General features: G+C 36.2%; 1 pseudogene; it reads right to left on the bottom strand.

The window, feature by feature from the left end:
- Positions 1–14767: 14767 nt before the first annotated feature.
- On the bottom strand, positions 14768–15374 carry LOC149801270 (bile salt-activated lipase-like; annotated as a pseudogene).
- Positions 15375–25211: the final 9837 nt, after the last annotated feature.

The following is a 25211-nucleotide window of genomic DNA, read 5'->3' on the forward strand; positions in this document are numbered from 1 at the left end:
TATATCCAACTTCGCAAACATAAGACACATCTCGTGCAAGTTTTCTGATCACCTGTCACCAGCCGCAGTAGCTCCTTGGTTAACGTGCCGGATTTGCGACCGAAATGGTGCTGATTAGAATCACACCATTTCATCAGCCCGGGTCGACAACTATGGCGTGTTCATGGGCAAGACACTCTGCATTAAGATGTAGTTAATTCATATTAAGAAAAATGTTAGTGATTACGAAGGTGAGAAGCGAACGATAGCAAGCGAGGCCGTGTTTTAGCCACTAAAGTTTCTCGTAAAATGAACTGACTTAGAATACAGACTAATTTTTCATGGGCTACTTAAACTGTTGATTGTTGATGATTTGGTGCGCTCTTCAAACTTGGCGTTTTGGGTTTGTTTGGGTAGTGCGATCTAGTCGATGTGAATTTTCTCGGCAATCATTTCGATATACAGAACACTCCAAGTTCGACACAGGCTGTGAATGAAACCAACAAAAATGTCGGAATTTCGGGATGTTTGACAAAATCAACAAAGTCGCATTGCATCGCCCCCATCAGCGAGTGATATAAAAGTGCAACAGAAGAAAGGTATTCCGAAGAAAAACAAAAACTGGTCTCTTTGTGGAAACAAAGGGCTAATATAGGAATTCTACGTCACAAACAATTCTTGAGGATGGATTTTAAATCAAACAATTCTTGAGGATGGATTTTTAATTCAAGAGAATTAATCTCCGGTTTAGTTAAGAAACTTTTGTATGTTAAAAGTGTTTCAAAAATCGCTATTTGGAATTTATACTTTTGGAACATGGTCCCTAATCAGGTTTAAATCATTGTTTCTTCTTTAATTCAGCATCTCTCTCTCTCTCTCTCTCTCTCTCTCTCTCTCTCTCTCTCTCTCTCTCTCTCAACTGTGTATATGTATTAGTCTGGCAACCCCTGACCTATAGCATTAGCACAGCCTCCCTCATACCGGTTTTAAAAATGAAAGCCTCAAAGACATTTTAAAAAATGCCATAAGCTTAGTCAGTTCATTCATCAATTTATAATTTTCAACCAAAATGTCGCCAGTGGGAGTCCCTATACTGTCAACTTATTCGCGTTTCAAATCAAATCAAAAGCTCTCGATGTGAACAATCAGACAGACTGCTCACTGTCCTTTTCTATTTCTAGTAGAGTCCATTCCAGTAAAAGCTGTATCGTCTGTGTCCAATGTCTACGTCTACTTTTAATATTTCTTAAACAAACTGAACAAATAAAAAGTAGAAACTCTTGTACGCACGTGTTCAAAGAAATGTAATTCCAATTCAATACATATATTTACAGAATTAAATATATATATATATATATATATATATATATATATATATATATATATATATATATATATATATATATATGTGTGTGTGTGTGTGTGTGTGTGTGTGTGTGTGTGTGTGTGTGTGTGTGAGAGGCAGACAGACATATAGACATGCAGAGACAGAGAGGATTTTTGTTTGTTTTTTCTTTCAAATATTCTTTTACCTCAGAGATATAATTTGAATGTGAAAGACCCGTGGCACTTTGGGTACTTAGTGCTAAATAGCTAACTCGTGTGTATTAATAGTTAATAGGGTTCCATTTATATAGCCCATTATCTAGATAATAGGGCCATCTGTTAATTGGTTTGTCGCATATGCATTATCATTATGGAATTTGGTCGTATTCTTTGTCATTGTTCGGAGAACAAAATAAGACGATCTGAATCACTCAAAATGTCATATTTAGCATTTGAAGTGAAGCTTGGTGTAATATGAGATGAATTTGATTAAAACAATTCTTATGTAACTACAAAGTAAATGATGTTAAATCCATGTCCTAAGAATGAATATGCCGTTGAGTTTATCCTTATGTGTTTCCAATCTTGTGGTAATATAGTTGCATATACGTTATCATATGGTATAATACAATATACAATCCACTTAGGGGACATTTGTCAGTTACATCCCATTGATATTTGAAGCAGCTCTGTAGTCGAGTAGGTCCCTTGCATTTCCGGTGTATTTCGTCAATGTTCAACCGATCCTCGTGATTTTCTGGAAAGTGCCTGTGATGCCTCAGTGAAATGCGAGTTACTTTTATATTACAGACATTTCCATAAAAAAGAATGGTCACTTTGATGAGTCCCAGTCAGGACCGTAGAGAGCTATCACGAGCCCTGGGGTATGAAACACACGGGCCAGTCCCGGTTCATGTTCAAACAAAAAATTTCTTTTATAAAATTACAAAATGTTGTTTGACTCGGGCCCACTTACGGGCTTGGGCCCCGGGGACATATCCCCGGTTGCCTCCTTCTCTTGTCGGCTTTGGTCACAGTGTGAATGTGGTGTTTTAATTTGTACAAATGACTGTGTATGTAGCTACAATGACTTGCCCAGTGTTAGTCGTTTTATGTTTTATAGACTCCAACCATTGCAAACATTTATTGTATCCTTATCTTCTATGTGGGAATTTCAATGCTCTTTTTGTGTTGTAGATAACATAATTGTCAATTGATCTTCCTGCCTGCAGTATGTTTTATGTATACATGCATCGTGCAAACCAGAAATCACTTTAAATTATAGATAATGACGTGGGTAACTTGTAATTGCATTCTTCTATTGTTTTGTAAGATTTGTACCAAATACCAACCATCACACTGATAAAGAAATGTACACCAAATAAAATGTATTATTATTATTATTATTATTATTATTATCATTATTGTTGTTGTTGTTATCGTCAATAATTGCGGTATTTTTGTCATAATTGCACGTGTTAATGTTTGCTTTTGCTATTGTTATTCTTCTTCCTACTCCTCCTCTTCTTCATCTTCTTCTTTTATTCTTCTTCTTCTCCTTCTTCTTCTTCTTCTCCTTCTTCTTCATCTTCTTGTTATTATTATTATTATTATTACTATTATTACGGTCATTACTTCATGTTCATGATGACAACTGTTGTTATGCAAATACCACGAAAAAATAAAAGCGATCTTTAAAATAAATAAATAAACCTACCGTGATAAGTTACAGTTTCGTAGTCGTCTTTGGGTAAATGTAGCTTGCAAACGTAGCTAAATTTGCTTGATTGCGACCACTTTTAAATCCTGCTCCGCCACGCCTTATAGCGTGCATCAACGCCTTCCGACATTCTTTATTTTTAGAAAGGATATGCCCATCCTTCTGCGAACGGTTGATACGAAACATGTCATTTCAAGCATGAATTAATTGTATTACATGCTCATTTGTTTCTCCTTTAACTTTACATTATCAAGATTGTGCAGTGTTTTACTATACTGAACACCTTGATATTGCACGCACGTGATAGACACGTCTGCCTAAAATAGTATAGTGTTTTAGGAACTACTTTGTAAACAAACCATGTACACTCATGTAGTAGACGTTTAGATTCTGGTTGATTAGGTTTGTTTGAGAATGAACTAAACAAGCTTTTTCGTTCATTTGAAAGTATCGTTCGGTGACGAGTTCACTAAATCAGAAACGAAACTTTCATAAAAGCACACGAATGATGATAGTATTCGCAATGTCCACAACAAACATCAAAGACGCAGTAACTGAAGATACTGTTCTGATCATTGAAAAAGTTATTTAGGAGAAAACTTCTTATCTATTAGCAAATAGAATGGTTCAGACTATGACCAATGTTCTCTAGAGTCTATAATACTATAGCATAGAAAAGCATATTGAGGCCAAGGGACATCGCATATCTATCAGAGACGTACCGTTTTACAATTCTGTCAAAATATTAGATTCGAGGAAAACAAATGCAAATGAAGGTTTTGCTAACAAACTAAAAGCTTCAGAGCCAATAAGCCAAGACGACGAAAAAGTATTCTTTCAACCGACTAAATGGACTGTCACACAACAGCTGCTTTGCAACTTTCAACGTGTAACTATTTTGATAATGTTAGGCTAGAAGACACACACTGTATGATTTTGGTCAGAGCTGGGGTCCCTCCGACAGAAACATATGTCTTCTTTAGCTGGAAATAAGAATGGTAACACATATAATGTAATAAATTTAGAGTATGCGCATTTGGTTATAGCGCCCCGTTTTAAGGAATTCTTAAAATGTTTTGATTACTTGTTTGATTATTGGAACTGGGTCCAGTGGAAATATTCCTTAGCTCGAAATAATTAGCCAGTTACTAGGAGCAAACGTCACGGAGTGAAGTGTCAGCGAGTTTCCATGATGCCATGGTTTACTTTTGGTGCATTCAGGTCAGAGCCGCATGAGTGTCCCCGTCGTTCTAAAGTGCCTATTAAATTCTAGCGGTTTACATTGGCTGTGTGACTGCAGGTGCAGTATTTATGGTTGGAGACTGGAAATTACACAATGGAATAAACAAGAAGGGACTCTGCAGATACCGTTTACGTCGCCATGGTGGAAAATGTGATGCAATTTTACAGGCGAAATGTAGTACGAATCCATGAATAGACTGGCCTAAAGCGGCGTAGTAAAAATAGTACCCTTTGTTAGGGGATAGTTCTATAGTTTTACGGCCTGAACTGCTGACGGTACGGAAAGTTGATGAAGAGAAACCATGGAGATGTGCGGTTGATAGACAATTGGAAAGTTGTGAGATCTGTGATCTTGCATTGATTAGAGTAAAATTATTTGTAGAATGGACACGTTGGGCTTTATGATTTATAACAGAAGTTGTATAGAAGTCTTTGGATTAGGGGAGATTTATGACTTCTAGCGAAATCGTGCCAGGGTTTGACACCGCTCGGTCAAGCAAATACCCATGGTTTGTAACAATACTTACATATCTGCATCTTGAATTTCCAAAATTGTATTTTCTTAGTTCTGCAAGTCCGAATGACATGTCCTCCAAAACCTGATACACGCTGAAACTGTACTGGAATTTCAGGTACATTTTTCAACTGAAATCACCGATCTAATTAAAATCAGATCTCCGCTGTCCAACGTGAAGATCCAACGACGACGACCGCTTTAGGGTCATGTTCTAGTGACATTGGAATCAGCCAATGGAAAACTAGCTTTAAAAAATCTAAAAGTGAATCAAATCGTTTGGTACACATTCATGCTCTTTATCCACACTGCTCAGGCTCCAAACGCGAGGATATAACATTTCATCTGATAGGTTGATAACATTAGCAATTATGGTAACATAATTTGTTCCAGAACATGACTCCTAAGCGGTCGCTGTCAGATCTTCATGGATAACAGTGAAGATCTCATTTTAATTAGATTGCTGAATCATATTCTCATTACTGAACTGACCAAATAATCCAGTTGATCATAATCAGAAAAGCAGAATTGAGCCGGATAAACATTTTAAAAATTCCATTTTCAAAGGTCGTTGGATTGTCTATAAGCGCATTAATGTTGTTATTTTATATTGATGAAACTGCGGTTGTGATTTGTTTGGAATATAGCATCAATTCAATTACTTTGTTTCTTGTAGTGTAATTTTTGTAAATAAATCTAGGGTAGAATAAGAAAATGAGTATATAATAAAAAGATTACTGCATTTATATTGGACAGTGTACGTGTGTGTGTGTGTGTGTGTGATTCCGATTTTTTAACGTAGCTTTAAAAAAAGTTTAGTCAGATCGCTACGATGTCTGCAGTGTGGCAGTTTATAGTGATGTCTAGCACTGGGGCATCATGCCGCAGACATGTAGCATGATGTCCCACCCAGTCACATTATCCTGACACCAGGCCGACCAGTCCTAACACTAACCTCTTAATGCTCTGTACCAAGTGAGGCAGCTGTTAGTACCATTTCTGTAAGTCTTTCATATAACTCGGCCGGTGATAGAACCCACGACCTCCCGCATCCGAGGCGGACGCTCTAACCACTAGGCCACCGGAGCGGTTGTGAAAATATGAACTCGTTTTCTCGGATGAATACTTCACTCCCTAAGGTAATGCAATATAAATCCGAGAAGAAAAAAAATCGTTCATATTCTCCATATAAGTGCAGTAAATTATAATTGTTTTTCAAATGTCAAACGCTTAGTGCAAAACAATAGCCCGCAAAGTGAGATAAAATCAAAAGCGTTCCGGACGAAATACCCATTTGCATGCAGCGCCATCTCAAAATATCGATTTGGAAGATAACCGGCCGATGTGCTGACTTCACTTTGTTTATAAAGCTCTAATGTTCTTGTAGAATTTATTTTATTTCTTATAAGCACTTTACATTTTGTTTTAGATATATGACTCAACGGAAACTCAGTCGCTGAAATTTGTACTGTTTCTGTCGCAGTTATTAGAGTATCACCTTCGGCTAGAGTTTCAGTGACATTGGTAGGTAACTATAGTCATGCGGTCACGAATTTCATGGCATTGGTTGCTAGTATGTTTATGTGGTCACCCATTCCATCAGATTCAGGATATTCTCCATATACTCTATGAAACCATTTTTCAGCGTCTGGACCTTCTTAGTGGTCGAGGGGTCTACGGCGCTTGGCCTTGCAGATCGCTCACAAACCTCACCTGTATCAGCGTTAGTTCTAATCTTTACTCGACAAACGTGGGTATGTGCGAAAGCTTACCAGTAGTTTCCCGTAGTTCTTCGGGGGCTCTTCCCGGGTTCTTTGCCCTGTGAATATACTGCCCAGTGTATAGCATATTATGCGTTGAAATATGGCGATTCAGCCTACAAAGCCCACTAAACCAAAGGATCTGTTTGATCAGTTTGTAATATGCACCCTACGGCAGGATTTGGGTCTTCTTATGTTCATTACAGTTCGTTGAATACGACATGTCAAAATATTTTGGGAAATATTCCCGAGCTTTGTCTGGACATAACCATATGATTGTTAACAGTGTATTTGTTATATAGGTTAACATGGGCCGGACAACGTGGACGTGGGGAAAAAGGAAAGAACAAAAGGTCAACTGGCGGAACAAGTATCTCTGTTGACCATCAGTCCTGTCAGTAATGGAAAACTTGCATAACCTACGAAGATTGCTGACCTGTCCCTGGTCAGAAATTTTAAATTCATACGATAATTGCTGTGTGCTAGGGTTTAAGAGCATTTATGCATGAATCTAGACACTTCACTTTTCTGCCCATATGTAGGCTATGATTGGGGGAGGGGCGTGGTGAAACTACAAACACTCCGTTGTTGCTGTCTTTTGTGCATCGTCGTTTTTGTTGCCCTAATGTTCAAGTGATTTATGCAACAAGTTCAAATCAAGTCCTTTTTATCCAATATTGTATGCATTTCTGAGTGCTCCATTCCGCTGTGTAACATGCTGTCCTCCACCTAAAGTAATATTTTCTTCTCCACTAGCAAATATGTATCTACTGTGTTTGTAGAACCTTAACTATTTATTGTTAAGTCTGTCTGTTATCAACTACTCTTACTTTTGTGAAAATTTCTAGCAGTATGTATCTTTTACACATAATGCTAATATTTTTGCACATAATGCTAATATCGTTTATAAATAATGCTAATATTTTTTACACATAATGCTCATATCTTCAAACATAATGCTGATATCTTTTACACATAATGATAATATCCTTTGCACATAATGCTGATATCTTTTACACATAATGCTAATATCTTATACACATAATGCTAATAATTTTCACACATAATGCTTAGTTAAGTTTCTCATTTTATAATGTAGCATTCCATAGCTGAATGTACAGTCTTGACAATTACGTATACAAAAGTTCAAAGTCCTACAGGGCCCTAATATTAACTTGTAAGATATAGATTGGAAGCAATTTCATTCATTTTGGGTCACCCGGCCAAAAGTCGCTGACAAGATCGAATTTGACAGGAAGCATTCTGGCATAAATGTCTTTCAGATTTATACAAATAATACCGAAACACCATCAAATGTGACCGTCATAGCGAAATACAGGCAAGATTTTAAGCCACTTCTTCTCGAAACCGCCAAACAGTATTTAACCACTTTTGAAAGAGAGCATTCTGGCGTAAAAGCATTCGTAATCTTCTACAATGATACCTATCCGCCACACAATATAACGCCTCCTTTCTTTAAAAACGTTGAAACAAATGGAACAGAATTTATATTAACAAGATTTATCAGACAACAACCATGCTTAAAAATCTTTCAAACTAAGAGCATGACAAGTCAATCCACCTTCAAATATGGATGTTATAACTAAAAAGAATGTTTTTAATATTAACTCCTCATAAACGCTGACCAGAATTTGGTCAAGTGTTAAAGAAAGCATGTTAGCTATAGGGCATTTCATAACTGTACACAATAACGAATAACCCGCTACGAAATTAACAGCACAGAAACCGTAAAGAACTTCTTTCAAAAGAAACGATTAATATATTTGCCCAGATTTGACAGGAAAGCATTCTGGCACGAAATCTTTGATGCGTCTATAAATATTATAGATCCGCTATTAAATAATAGCAGGCCAATAGTTGCTAATAGGCACCAACTGGTCAGCCAAATTTAATGGTTTTTAAAAACAAAATGACTATTGCGCCAGTAAGTTCGCCCGATTCGATGGCAGGTAGCTTCTTGTGTGCAAGTTTCGTCATTGCGTATTGACATGGATGTTGTTGTAGAAAATCTGATTTATGGAAGAGTTGATACTTGTTAAGATGTCCCGAAATATACTTAGTGAATGTGTTTCAATATTTTTCAGTGTACATGTATAACATATATGTGCTGATGGTTAGATCCTTCTTTTAATTTCCTTTATGAATTAAGAATACTTTTCTTAATTTCTGTGACTGGAAATTACAAATTACAGGTAGTGATACTACAGTTAATTATTACTTTCAGTGATTGAATTTTATGTAGAACCACCGATTTGTTTGTCTCTAATTTAGTCATAATATCAGCAGTAACAGTCAACGTAATTAGGGACATATTAAAACTAATAAGATCGTGTACACTTTTTATTCACGAAGACAGAAGTTTATCCCTGTTAGGCTCTGTAAAATCAGACATGTCAAGTATTTGGGAAATATTGGCAAATAAAAGGTTCAATATCGTCATCATCAGTATTAAGCTCAAGCGACCTCTAGCTATCGTTCAAATTGAGCAGTAAATGATGATGATGATGATGACGATGAGAGAGAGAGAGAGAGAGAGAAAGAGAGAGTGGAGGTCGGTAAGCAGAGTTCGACAGAAATAGATTAAATATTGAGGAAATTTTAATCGAATTTCCTTTTTTTAAATGTAGGTTATGCTTTTTGAAACATTCATAACTATCACTTCCTCTATGCTTTGCAGTCGACATCGACATTCCATTGAAACGATATTAACATATATATATATATATATATATATATATATATATATATATATATATATATATATATATATATATATATATATATATATATCCCTGAAAGTACATTACAATCAATAAACGATATTAACATATATATAACCCTGTAAAATACATTACAATCAATAAATGTTTTACATAGTCCAATTACAGCAAGGATGGATTCATCCCAAATCTTAGTTCATCGATTTTTGATAAGATGTGTCTTACAGTGGGGATGATAAGTTGCAAACCTTTCTTTTTCAAACCAAATTCGTACAGTCTACATTTTTTCATAGAAAGAATCAAAGAATTATTTATGTTTTATTTTCGAGCTAGAGGAAGAGACAGCACTACATGGCACGCACATTAAGAGACAGCACAATATGGCACGCACAGTAAGAGACAGCACATGGCACGCACAGTAAGAGACAGTACTACATGGCACGCACAGTAAGAGACAGCACATGGCACGCACAGTAAGAGACAGCACTACATGGCACGCACAGTAAGAGACAGTACATGGCACGCACAGTAAGAGACAGTACTACATGGCACGCACAGTAAGAGACAGCACAACATGGCACGCTCAGTAAGAGACAGCACTACATGGCACGCACAGAAAGAGACAGCACTACATGGCACGCACAGTAAGAGACAGCACAAAATGGCACGCACAGTAAGAGACAGCACAACATGGCACGCACAGTAAGAATTAAAATTTTGGGACTGTAAGATACTCTGCAGAATTATCACCGAGAACAGGATACGTATATTTGACTTATATACATGTATTATCATCGTACTAGCTATTGTTTTTTATGTGTCCCTTTTCCAGAACCGTTTTTTGCGATCAAGTCTGCCTCGGTAACCATGTCATGTATTTTGCCGAGTTGTGCTGCTCTCCTCACCCATAACGAGCTTGAATTGCACGTCAGTGGTTTTCTCTATTGTTTCAAAGTGTACTGCGTAGCTGGGTAGTGATTGATCAAACTTTTTTTTTTGGTTTGAGTACAGGAGTAATATCGTGCATGCTTTATTCGGTCTCTCATGTGAACCAAGTCAGAAATACAAATAGTCAGTGCCCAATTACCCAATAAGCACCTCCTTATGGCACCAGCCCAACATGGGTACCAGAAGAATAAAAATTCAAATTAATCGTGATGATAAAAAATTGACTGAATGATATATGGCCATTTCTTTATGCAATGTCGAGTATTTTGATTTGGAATGATGGCAACACTGGTATTTTTCCACCTTGTTAGCTTTTAATATTGTTTTCTTTTTCTTTTTTCTTTTTCTTTTTTTTAGTTTCACATTTTGTAGGAAGAAGGGGGCACCATAATATTTTCAGTGCTTAGGGCCCTGGAAGGCCTTAATCCAGCACTGCAAACAGTGGATAGTGGCTGCCCAGACACTAGCCTGGTTGAACCATTTTGCCAATGTTTACCAAGATGTCATTATATTAAGTCATGTCCACGTCCTGTCGTGGAATAAAACCAGATACAAAGACCTTATATCTACCTTGTCGAGTAAATGGTTGCTAAGGGACTTGGCTTTGGTCTCCAAAATGATTTAGGTGCAGACATCTATCAGCGTCTCTTTATCCTACTTGGCCAATAACTGTGGTATGTACTAAGGTAAAGGTTTTCAGTTCTGTTTTGACATTGTCAATGTTGGCCCCAGGGTATGATTGCACATGTGTATAACATGTTAGGAATGATGATCCTATGATCAGGGTCATTGCTGGTAGGACAAAAACATGACTAAATCGATTTTAGTCTGTCTGAGGCTGTTTGAAGTTTTCTTTACTATGTATTGGTTTGCCAGTTCCTGCTTCACTCTATCATCATCATCATCATCATCATCATCTTCTTCTTCTTCTTCTTCTTCTTCTTCGATCTAGCTTGGTAAACATGTTAACTACGGCAACACTTGTATGTTCGTCAAATATTATTCCTTTTCTTCTGTCTTATCTATTTTTCGACTGTTTCCCATTATTTCGATATACAATATAGCAGAATCAGCAAAAACTACAAATACTACAACTAGTATCACTACTGCTACTACTTTTATAATACTAATTATGCATATGATGTATATACTTAAAAGAGTTAATAATGTTCCCTTTAAGTACGCCTTTAAACATTTTGGCATAATGTCTTAAAATATGCAAACTTTTTGGAAAGAATAAATTTGTGTGCAAAAAGGTTTAGAATTCTCTTCTCATATGAGGAGTACCGTTTGAGAGATGAGTCGGTTGTTGGAGAGGACGAGCATTAGTGAATAAATCTGTTTTAAAAAATGAACACAAGAATATCTTTTTTCATATTTGGCGTGGAAGTTGTTAAAATCCCTATGCATTTAGCTCCAGCGATAAAAACCATTTCTCACCCAAATTTGTTTCAAAGAAAACGCAAACATATTTATAATCATTTTCAAGCCATCATCAAAATGCTCTTACACAGAAGTTTCCTTTTTATTTTATTTTCTTCCACCACTCACAAACATATGGAAAAGTAAGTCCAGCTAATGAGGCTTTGCTTTATGTAGATTTGGTAAACACAGGAATAGACTAATAATGTTATATAGGGTCAACTGTATCACAGCCACCTATCGGGTAACTCATCCATTTCACCCATATAAAAGTTCAGATCCGAATTTTTGATTTTATAATTTAACTAGACCATCTCATCTGGTCAATGGAAAATTTAATACCTAAATACTTAAAATAAGATGCAGTCTAATTTTAATGGTATTCGTGACAACATCGTATACTACTTCCGGTTGTGCTTCTATCCCTACCTAGTTTTCTTTCCACATTTAAACTGAGACCTGACGATTTGGAATGACAACGGGAATTTATATTTTTTAAAGAGTTGCATCCAGCCTTAAACGTCTTTGTTTAAATTTTAAAAATATGAATCTTTATAAATAAATGACCATGCAAATGACTTGAGTTCCATTTCAAACTTGATAGATAGATAGATAGATAGATAGATAGATAGATAGATAGATAGATAGACAGATAGATAGATAGATAGATAGATAGATAGATAGATAGATAGATAGATAGATAGATAGATAGATAGACAGACAGATAGATAGATAGATAGATAGATAGATAGATAGATAGATAGATAGATAGATAGACAGATAGATAGACAGATAGATAGATAGATAGATATTTAGATAGATAGATAGATAGATAGATAGACAGACAGACAGACAGACAGACAGATATCTCTTTGAGTGCCTTAGGACACTTCTCAACTGTCAACATTTGTATCCCTCTTTATTTTATCCCCAATAAAATGTAGCCAAAAATGTCTTGTATAAGCATTGACTATTATTCTCCGTAATGTAACTGGCACTTATGATGAACTAACATTTACACAGTGTGATTGCTCCTCTAAGGCCCGGTCCGGTATTAGAATCTGCGGGGCCCAAGGCAGCAAGCGATGAGCGTGAGACCCCAAATGAAAAAATTGCATTGCGAAGTTGATTTCCTGAAAGCGCAGGGCCCAAGACGGTTGCCTCATTCGCCTTGCCCTAAGGCTGGGCCTAGCTCCTCGGCCCAATGCTCTCTATATTTCTTCTTCTTGCGGACAAAAGAAATCTTAAAAAGTAGCATCACTGCATGTTCACTTTTCATAAGAATACAGTCTTGAGAGTGTACAGATGGTAAAACAAATCGATACTAATTATATCGTTTCTCACAAAATGTATTTGCTAGAAGACTTCATAATCCTCCCTTGGCAAACTAAAAAAATGTAAACACGTGATAGCAGAACACAGATCAATAGAACTGCTGAGAGCATAATGAGAGAAATCAATATATTATCCAGTGTCACAATATCCGTATTAAATCTTTCACTTCTTTTGTATTCCGGTTCAGTGGATTTGCATGATGAACAATAATTCCAAAATCAGATAAAAGAGCAGTATAATTTGTGCAATCTTTTTGTGTTGCAGCATCTATGACATCTAAAGCTTTTGGTAAAATCTCAAAGTAGAAAGCCATTCGTTGGCCATTGTTTTACAACAACTTGTGGATTTGCAAATTGTACATAATCGCGTGTCTTTGGTGTGTATTCTTTCCAGACATCGCCAGAAACTTGTCTTGGTGTATTTGGATTGCTGCAAAATGACAATTTATACTTCAGTAGCTGAATACAATAATAATTGACAAAGAATTTTAACGCTAATCTTCGTTGAAAACGAAAATGAACTCTGAACACTTTTAGCAATTGACGATCCTGTAAGTGTGTAATCTTAGAAATTTGCAGTTACTGCACCTTTATAATTGGAATGGCCAAATATATTAAGCGATGATTTAAGAATATCAAATTTTGGAAATCATGAAAAACTTATATGACCAAATTTTCAGGTATCTCTTATAAACACCAATTAGTTTCTCATATCTTTGATAATCTATCTACTAATTAGGAGCATGACGATTTCCTACTATTTTTTGTAAGTAAACTTTGGCATCCTAATTGTTTCTTCCACTGACATAAATTTGTATTCTATTCAAGACCGTCAAAGTTTTCGGAACAAGCAATATAATAAAATACACATCGATGCGTTATAACATTACACAGTAAAAATGCGGAAACTTTTGTCTGTATCTAATATTGTCTTCAGTTGAGATTACTTTTGTTGATTTATTACAACTCATGGCATATTTGAAGCGGATTTATGCAGATAAAAAAATCTGATATGGTACATTTGAAGTAGATTTATGCATGAATATATTTACCCAGTTTTGATAAAATTAGTTCACATATCAATCATTGTTTTAGAGAGAGAGATATCATCGTGTGATATCATTTCAGGCTCTGTTAGGGGAATGAATTGTCTCATTCTGCTGGAGAAACCAAACAAAAGCGGAAGCTCAATTCCATTATTCGTACCGTCCAACCAGTTTGGACTGATGGCATTGTCGGACGGTTGGTACTTGAATTCGTAAACATATGTCCCAGCTTTTGTTTTAATATTTGCGTGAACATTAGACACATAGAGGGTTTGGTATCTCAACCAAATATCAGATTTAAAATCATTTAGATTTTTGCGTCGTTTGAAGTCATCACCAGGATTTGTTCAATCGATGTAATGGTAAATAAATTCCTCCTTAAAAAGGCTTGAGGTACTTCCAAACGCCAGTATAAAGTTTTGTGGAACAATAATTTGAATCGGTGTCCATGACTGGATTCCAAAAGCTGTTCAAGAAAACGCTTCCATCGTTGGGATTGTAACCAGTCAATATATCCAGCGACGCAAAGTGCTCAGCCATATCAGATTTGAAATCCTCGAGACTCCTTCGTAAATCCGGAGTTGTTGTCTTGACTATATCATCGTGAACAACTGGCTAAAAAGTTGTTCCGATGTCGTTGCTTTGTATTGCTTGCAAAATATCTTTCTCACGTACTGACGTTAAGCATTTCACGAGATCAGCAGAGCTTGTATGGTTGCAACCTAAGTAGGATCTTCAATTGCCAATATTAGAACCAACATCTGGACTATGAGATAAAGCCGTCTCACTTTGTATAATAATGCGATGAACCAAACCTGTGTTTGCCAGATAAAGAAAATGGTAAGATACACTAGCAGCGCCAGCCGATTCACCAAACAATCTGAGAGAATTAGGAAGTCATCAATATTGTCATGCACCCATGTAAAAGTCAATCTTTGGTCCCATAACCCATAATATCAGGAAGAGACTTTATCCCCTGTACTGAAAAATCCGAAGAAACCTTGTCTATCGTTTTTTGTCACAACCACTACTTCCCCAAAAGCGCTATGACGTCACCGGAATACATATTTGTCCTACCCCGCGCATTGTATCTACCACGTATCCAGATCATAACAGGATAAGTTGCTGATGTGTTGATGATACGTTCCCCTGGTACAAATATATTCAAGAAAGGACAATCCCCAGATGATTCCGGAATTAAACTTTCTCAAGAGAGTGGATGTGAGGATGCCAACCTGCTAAATGTAGCATTCTACGGAGAAGAAAATGGTGATTTAGGAACAGGGTTTTGAAACCTTCGTTCTCCTGTTGGTATCTCAGCATAAGTTATAACAAGGTACATCAAAACGGGTCACTGTGTCCCATTAAAATAGGCGGTATCACTAAACCTAATGATTTCACCAATCTTAGTACTCACATTTTGGAGTTTCCCGGTTGCTATGGTGATGAGAAGGCTATTAATAAAAATCGTTGCGGTGACAGTAGTTTGAATCATTTTACTTTATAACGTTAGGATATATCAAATCCCAATAATTATGTATACAAAAAAAATAATTCTGGCTGATCACCGTTGTACTCGAAGGATCCACTAAACCAACGTCTTCTTGTTTATCTTTTCAAAATACATGTAAGTTGGAGCGAAACGTCTTCATCATGACCAAATACAGAAACGAATGCAAAATTAATTAACAAATCAATTTTAATATAAAAGGATTTAAAATAAATTTTATCCGTGTCACAGAAGAGACAGCTTTTCAAGCTGGAAGCATGACTGAGGCACTATGATCCGACGCTTCGATTACAACTCGTGCACTATTTTGTTTAAATTTAAAAGGAGAGACTCAGTTTTATAACCCAAGAGTACTTAAGTGTGTGTGTGCTTCAAGAGGAGAGCATAAAACGTAATTGCTCCCATCTAAGATCACCTTTACATTCCTAAATTGTATCGAACATCATTTTCACTATAATGACTTGAACTTTGAAGCAGTGCTTCAAGCGACTCATACGTCCATTGGAAAGCTGCCCCAAGGTCCCAGTGTTTGAGGGGTTTTAAACCTTTGTTTACAAAGTCTGACCGAAATACAACTATTTATGCGTGCCTCGTCAACAGATCAATATATGGGTAGAGATAGCAATACAAAATTACTGTCAGTACTCGCTTATAAGACGACTAACTGCACCGTACCAGATTATCCGTCGCATCATGCATCGGCAGATCTGGTTCTGTGCAGTTTGTTAGGAATAATCAGTAGAATAAACAACACATATTCTGATTTGCAGGCGCATTATGCTACGGCAGATCTGGAGCTTTATCGTTTGCAGTTTGAATCGACTTATAAGCGAGTAAGTCGGTGCTTGACATCCATGATATGCATCCACCTGAATTGCCCCGTCGATACTTAGCAAAAGCAATAAATCGGTCGAACGGTAAGTCATTTATCATTTTTTACATGCATTGATAGCCAGTAGTACATGTACCAAAGTCTGTATATGAAAACGTAAGAAAGGATTTAATATAAAAGGGGTATCTCAGTAGGCAGTGGTGTATGTAAAATCAACGGATAATTCATGGGGAATATTGTTAGATATGCATCTATTGCTTAAATCAAAGCTCGTGACTGAATACACTATCGACATTACACTGTTTTTCATAATATTTTTTCACTGTTACAGTGTTATTGCTAAGTTTATTATTCCAGCGGCCACGCAGGTGTATGTTAACATGTTTGGTGAATTTTTTAACTATGCATTTCAACATGGCGTAAAATCATGAAAAGATTTCCTACGGCGTAAATTAAAATTCACGTCTTCAGGCTTCATTCGCTGAAAACTGCGTCACAGTTCCAGACAAATGGCATTGTCCCTCTTTAGTCGAAGAACGGAAGTTCAGTATATTTTTTCCCATGATGCACAGTGCCTATGTAAAGCTACAAAACAATCACTTCAGTTCATGGGAATGGTTCCAAACTGAATGTTATAGGAATGGCGTTGCAGTTGTGTGAATAACGTCACTTACTAACCATTTGGGACACTTATTACCAGCCTAAGGTTTTGGTTTGCTAATTTAGGCCGAGTACCAGCGAATCTCTAGACCTACCATCAGGGCCGGTTACACTTTAAAAATTGCAAGAAGTAGGTATAGTCGTTTTTCATATTCTAGCGGGTTCCATAATCTCACGGTATAGACTGTTTCCGTTCTAAATTGACACTTGCACCATTTGCCGCTTAAAACGACAGTTTTATTGAATAGAAATAATTCATCATAGCTAATAACAAATTCTGTCAACAATGTTTCATTTTCTGGAAATAAATACGAAAATAATTATTCAATAGAAAATGTATCAAAGATCTACTTTCCCTTTAACCCATATCCAAAAACAAGCCTCCTACATCTGACGCCGATAGCCGAATCATGTTCCACTTGGTTGAATAAGGTCATCGCCTTCATGATGTTTACACTCGTACATAGTCACATCATTGACCTTATTTGCATATCGCTGCCACCACCCCACCAGTAATCCATATTGATCATTACATTACGAGAAAGCTTGTAACGAATACGTAAAAGGTAATTAATTCTTATATTTAATAAAGAGGGAACTAAGGTGTGAATCTAGAAGAGTGATGTTTCCAGATAATATCACAGTTGCCTCTAAAGTACATCATAAATTCCATTTATAGCATGTCCATAAAGGTGTGAAAATAACACACATTCAACCACAGGGATTCGATACAAAGAAAATTTGGAGTATCCGTCCATGAATCAAGGGATGGGGTTCTAACCTGTAGCAATATAACACAAGGAAAGACACGAGTCCATACCCCTCTGTAGTTCCAACACTGCTAGTTTAATCCTAACTGCGTCTGCTAATTTCCAACTTAAACCAGTCGGAATCAAGAATAGTTCAATTTTCAAAACAACTCGACACACTTTGTTCAGTTTATGACATAATAGAGAAAATGCAATAATTGTTCGCCGATTTTGACGTCTGGACAAATGCCGTCTGGCAGTGCCCTTTTGCATTCGGATAGTCTTGGATTTCATTATTGACCGAAAGGTAAGATCTGAACAACCTCGAGTCTGTAGTTCAACAATAAGTATGTTTCAGGAGTTAACAATGCACAGTGCAACAATATAACTAGCAATCAGCACCAAATTTACCAAAATCAATATTTGTTTTTGCCACCAAAATTAAAACGCATCACAATGTACATTATCGATATTTACTTCGGACTCGAGGAAGCAACACTTAAAGGAAGACGGTCCAGTCTTTGTGTACATGTCAGAATAATAAGTATTTATGACTTCTATGTACATGTCAGAGCCATAAACTATGCACAGGGCCGGATCAGGAGTGGATTCCAGGATGTCAGGACACCCCACCCCGCTACAAACAAACAATGTACATACACACACACACACGTACAGAAACTTAGTCATTGGTCACTTGAAATTTGACTATCGTTTTATTCTTGCGCGTTTATCGGGCAATATGCACACTTTCCGCAAATAGACACAAAGACTTTTGCTTTGGTACCCTTTCGAGGAAAGTCAGGGCTCTTTGGAAATATTGATAAATATAAAGGTTTGATAAACACATTTTTAATTCCTATTTCACATCAGTCTTTGGGAATGCATGATCAGAGTTCGCAGTTGTTTCGAGTTATAATATGAGATAAATTATTTAATTAAAAAATTTATTAGAATTACAAAGTGTTAATTGACTTTTTGGACTGAATCTCTACTTTTGGAATTAATGAGAGTCATTCTGGATTACATCAATGTGATACATCAAGACAGTGGCATACTAAGGGGGATGCGAGGGGGGCGGTCCACCCGTGGTGACAGCCATAAGGAGGGGTGCCGTCGGGAGAGTGAAATACCAGCACAAGTTTTCAAACCAAATGAAAACAAATCTACTTGCAAACATAATATATTTTTCTGTATGTTTACATTTTAAAATCATGTGTGGGAGTGCCAAAGGAAGGATCAGCCCCGGGTACCAAATGCTTAAGGTACGCCCCTGCATCGAGACATTCAATAATATTTGAAATCATTCCTAACATTATATACTTTCGGACTTGTGGTAGGACATTTAAAATTGTTTGGGATTTAATTCACAATATTGTAATTGGGAAATAAATTGTTGACTTTTATTTACATTGTAAGCTTAACTTCCATTCTTTTACATATTATAAGACCTAGAGTCGTAACAAGAGATCTGACCCCAGTTTTTCTTTACTTCTCACAATTTCTCCTCAAATCGAAATTTCAAATTATCTGTCTTGTGATACTTTTGAACGGTGTTGAGATGTTTGTCAGAATTAGAGACAATACAAACGACGAAAAATAAATGAGAACTTAAATGTTAGGTCTGTGACTCAATCTATTCTTGATGCCAAAGTTGAGGAATTATAGAAATTGTAGAAAATCCTCATCTTTTTATCCGATATAAAACAAGGCTCTTTTCAGTTGAATTCGCAATCTTAAGTAATGTTTACCCCTGATAACTGCCTAATGTACAGTAAAAATTGAATATCGCCAAGAAAAGACATTCAAAGGACTTGATTTCAGTAAGAAAATTCGAGATATTTGGTGAAACAAGGTTATAAATAATTAATCTACCCGTGTCTCATCAATACAATTACACGTTTGTATTGAAGATCATTTTAGCGACACGTGGCAAATCACCTGCCCAAGTGTGGCTATTATAATGTACAACCTTGGTCGAAGAATCATTACCCTGTATCTCGATTTCATTACTTTCGCATACTAGCCACAGCATTGTTTCCAGTGGTTGAAAACATTCGGTTTACTCGGGACCTTTACTTCAACCTATCTTTGAACTTTCGAATGGCATAATATAGCGATAATACATAGCACTGTGCACTACGTTCAAATGTATGCCACAGCACAAAGAAAAAGACTGAAACCAAGGAAAGAAAGATTTTCTCGAGCGCTGCATTAAATGGCTGCATGCAGCAAACCACGTGATCGTTATTCTTACATTACCAAACGATAAATACATATTGATGTTAAAATTGAGGGCCCTGGGAGGCCGTGTGGTTAATAGAACTCGTCTTTACCAATAACTACCATCTAACCTAGATCCGTGTAGGTCCGAGTTTCGGGATCGGCCAGTTTGCGTAGTTCGTGGTTCTTACCGGGCTTTTCCCCGTTTCTTCCTGAACTAGTTATACTTCCTGCCATGTACGCACAAAATGATATGTATTCAAACATGCAAACTCCAAGGCTTGAGTAATGTTAAGGGAAAGGAATTGCACGCGTCAAACCAGTAGATAAAGGTAGGGTCATGTAAGAAGAGTAATGTCTTGAAATGAGGCTTGGATGAACCATGCATATTTGTCTCGATGATCCTTCGCGGAAACTAGATAAATATGATTTGATTCTTTTCAATAGCTAAATGCTCAGACTAACCTTCCGTATTTAAATGCTTTTTTCATAATGCTAATCCCGTGCCGTCCAAACAATTCACATGGACCACATTGGCTATATCTGAGAGTCACAAATATGCCTGAGCTGTATATCGGCGCAGTAATTTACAGAAATATATCGAACATTTTGTTCGCCGGAAATTCTTCACATAAAGGAAACGGCTGGCTATTCGGACTATCTCTGCTATTTCTGCGATTAAATTGAGCATAGTATTGACCGAGAAGTTGCGAAAGAATATATTAGTTCGATACATTCGTACCTTTTTAATTAATCCTTGTTTCTTAAATACACAAGTTGCTCCGAACGGGAGCTAATAAGAGGCACTGAGAAGCATTAGAGGTATGATCCGGCGGATTGGCTTCAAAGTTGCGAAAGCTATACAAAATCCTGGTGATTCGCTAGCAAAAATCCGTCGCGTGTTTCTAATTTAGGACGTGTGCATATTGTTCATCTAGAATGACGCCGAAGTTGCACGAAGAAAACCTATCACTTCCAGTGGAACCGGGTACGACAATGTGGTGTTGAGATACAGGAGTTTACTTTGAAAATTAATATTTTTTAAAGAATTTAATAATTTTCATCCAATGTTTAGGGGCATTGTGCTATATTTAGTCCACTCTAGATAGAAGCACAATACACAACGGGTACCGATAAAAACTATAATAAATAATTATCAACTTATTTATATCACATTTTCATAATTAAAGGATTATATTAATAAGGCCATCTTTTGTCACCGTGTTTATGGTGAAATAAACTATTGTAAATATCACAACTCTGTGTCTCGTTGTATTATTCGATGCATAAATCCCCATATTCTGCATTATATATGTATATAAATTTCTTTTTCATACCTAAACACGACCTTTGAACATGGGCTGGAATGGGAAATTTAAGAGAAAATGTTACGTTTGAGCAACTTGAAACTAGAAATTAGATCTAAGCGCAGGCTTGCTCAAACAAGATATTCACTGACTGATTCATTTTTATTTTTTTTAAAATGGGTTCTCATATTAACTTAGGAGTTTGCGCAAATCACTAAAACCCAAAAAAATATTCTTGAATGTTTGCTGTCTGTGTATCATTGTCGTTGTTTTACTTGTTGCACAGTAACTGCCTACGTATCGCCACGCGTGAACAATTAGACCTGCATTTATAGAGTGCGCTATATCATTTCCTCATTATTATATTTAAAAAAAATACGGGAATAATAACTATTCAAATATTTTAAAAACAATGTTATCCATTCATTTCTCTCTTTCTTTATTCTTTCTAAATTGCCTTGGGAACACGATTTTTCGAAGAGGCGCTGAAGGGGCCTTTGGAACTATATGTAAACAAAGACTACGTGGTGTAAACATGACATGGAACGGTATTTTTACGTTGCCAATTTTTGGCAAAAGCATGCTGTGAAAAATAGGATAATGTGAAGTGGCAAATTTTATGTCGATCTAACAAGAATACCATTAGCTGAGACCAGACAACTATTAATTAGATTTATGGAGACAAGCGCGTATCATATCGCCATACTACCGTGTACGGTAATGTCCTTTAGAGGGAGAATTCTGTTCCTAATTAAACATTTGTTTATACAGCAGCCAGGCGGACACTTTAGGACAAGGAAAACTTCATTTTCATGGTAAAGTTGTCACAATTGAGAGAATGCAGAAACTCTGTTACTCAAACTACCTGGGTCAAGCCGACTCTGACTTTGGCGCCTCTGGAAAAAGGCGGCAGAGATATTTGATTCTGATACGTTAAATGAGAGGGCGTGTTCCAACACAAAATTTCATAGGTTTTAATATCGCCAGCATCGAATTTTAATCAGTCTAAGCTTTTCCTACAAGGGGAGACTCAAAGGTTACGACTCCGAGAATTTGCAAGAAATTCTCGTTAAAAGGAACTGTTGTCCAAAAAGGGGACGATTGTCGAAAGGAACCGACGAACTAATTTACCGATTAGAGGGAGAAACGTGACAGCAAAGGTAGTGTGACAATTCCATGTAATTTGTTGATGCCATATATAATGCCTTGCTGAAGTTATTTATTTGTATCTGCATGAATCTTTTTTTCTAATTCGTGTAATAATTTGCTTTATGAAGTATAACTGTGTTTAGTTTATGCATAGGAAGTTGTATATTAATCTTATTTAGATAAGTTTGACGAATTGTTTGAATTTGTCGTCTTGTTTGCATAAGGATTATGTTCTAAGAATTTAATGCATTACATTAGTTAATATGATTTCAAGAATCCGTGTGAATTCGCCGAATTTAGAAGATTTCACGTATGATTAAGAATAACTGTGTATTGACGGAAATGATCTAGTAATTGATTGACGTGATGTATCCTATTTATTCGCTGTGTATGTGGTAATGTGTAAGGTCAAGGCGTAACGAATTAGCCATTTGACTAACTAGGGTCATTATAGGACATGTGGAGTCGATTGATAGCCTTAGCGTCTGTTTAGCACTAATAGTGAAATCTGATAACGAGGGAGAATAATGAAGAATTAACCGTTTCATAAAAAACGGGAAATTTAGGTTGTCTCTATTTATATTTATTTAAAAGGGAGAAAATAGCTCCAGAGACGTATGAACGAATGAGTGATGTTATTCTGAGACCTATACGGAGAAGCATAGAGAAGAGTGCAGTGAGATATATAATCCTGTGACGCAACCCTGCGACGTATTAATTTCTGAAGAAGTATTTTGAGAGTGTCCTGAGACGGATGGTAGAAAGTATCATCCCGAGATCCAAGGGTCTGAACAGCGACAGAGGAAGCAAAACAGACTGAGGACGAGCAGGTTATGAAACCGTACAAGACGTTGACTTCGATTGTTCACTCGATCCTATGATGAACTAAATCTATCAGTAACAGATCGACTATCTTATTTTAATCTATTTGCGTTTTCTTTGTATTTCGGTGAAAGTTAAATTTCTAAAAGCAGAGTACATTCCTGATGTAATGAATTTTCACAGTGTTTGTATGTAATTGATTAAATTGTTTGTTTACGTGTACGGGGGCTCGTGTTGGTTTGTTCTATATACTGCTCAGATCTCTATCTATCCCACCTATAAGTTTCACCACTTATATTTATATTTACTCGAACCGGGCAATAACATCGAGGGCGGTCAACCCCTAGATAACGAAAACCAAATACGGAGGGACATTCACTCCACCCGTGTAACAGATAAGTACATCTATATCATTTATTTTACAAAGACATAACAGGGTTGTTTCTTCATTTCCATCACTATACCATTTGCTACGTTTAATTCACTCGCTATTCCGTACATGTAATCTTTAAATGAATCTGTCAATTTCCAGATGGAAATAACAGTTACAACCAGCGTATTTTTTTCATTAAATTTGTCAACTGGGTCTTTCTTTATATAGTAATAATATTAATTCTTTAAAGCTAAAGCATTAACTGGGCAAACAACAAAAGATCGTCTGCAGTTCTTTAAATCTGCTTGGAAAAAATGTGTCATCCGCATGATATACAGGTTGAACAACGCAGGCTTCAATAACTCCAACGGTATAGCGTTATTGTGCCACATTTTCGCACCAAATTCGAATCACCGAAGCTCCCTTTTTTAAAAATTCTTTTATAATTTTTCTTTTTAAGAATTAATATCCATAATATCAACTGCTATGAATTTACAGGTGGGAAATAAAATTGGTAACTGTTCAGTCTTCAAAACCAACAAAAAATATGTTATTCATTTAAAATAAAACTATAATACAATGGTGGCCAACCATGTCTGCATTAGAAAATAATGGTAGTGGATTCTTCCATAATTGGATAGCATAACATTCATACAAGCTTATTTTATTAAATTTTTTCAACTGAATTTTTATCACATTTTCCGGTGCACTCGTCCATATATAAAAAAATCGTTTTTAGACTGACATAAACATTTTAAACTTACTTGCTACATCAAACATGTTTATAACAATTACTGGAATAAGAAACCGTTTCCAAACAGTGGGAACCATGCCCACAGTCGTGATGGAAGCCAAATAACTGAATTGATTAATGATTTTTTAATTGAAAATATTATTTGCATTACTTCTACGCCAAATCCAGTAATTATATGAGCCTCGATCATTTACAGATCATTTTATTTTATGTTCCCAAAGTGTAATATTTTTATGGGTATGGTATTGATCTAAAAGGAAACTAGAGGAGTGTAGCCAAATATCTTTGCATCAGAAAATGATTATGGTGGAACCAGTGTTGTAAAGCGATTATTATTCCATAGTTATATAGTATATTTTTATTCATGTTTCTTCGTTCTAAAGTTTTAAGACTTAATTTGTCATCACATTTTCCCAAACACTCCTCCACAACAAGATGAAAAACTGGCCTTGGACTGACATCAATTTTGACTTGCCTACTAAATCAATGATTTTTTAGCAATTACTGAAATTTGAATTCCACAATTTGTTTCCAAACAGTGGGAAACATGTTCCAAGGTCAGGATGGAAGCTACAGTAACTGAATCGATTTATGGTTTATTAATTCAAACGGATAATGGTATTATTCCTACCCCCTAACCAGCAAAAATAAAAATAAAACAAAACAAGAATGTTCAATCTATTTATCTAAATACTGCATATTTATTGCAATGGCATATTTTCTTTATTTCATTAAATGTTAACCTCATAACTTTATGCGCTTACTGATTATCACCACAAAAAAATCATAATATAATAACA

The sequence above is a fragment of the Sinohyriopsis cumingii genome, chromosome 4 (assembly GCF_028554795.1).
Source record: "Sinohyriopsis cumingii isolate HCF-2022 chromosome 4, ASM2855479v2, whole genome shotgun sequence".
Classification (NCBI taxonomy): domain Eukaryota; kingdom Metazoa; phylum Mollusca; class Bivalvia; order Unionida; family Unionidae; genus Sinohyriopsis; species Sinohyriopsis cumingii.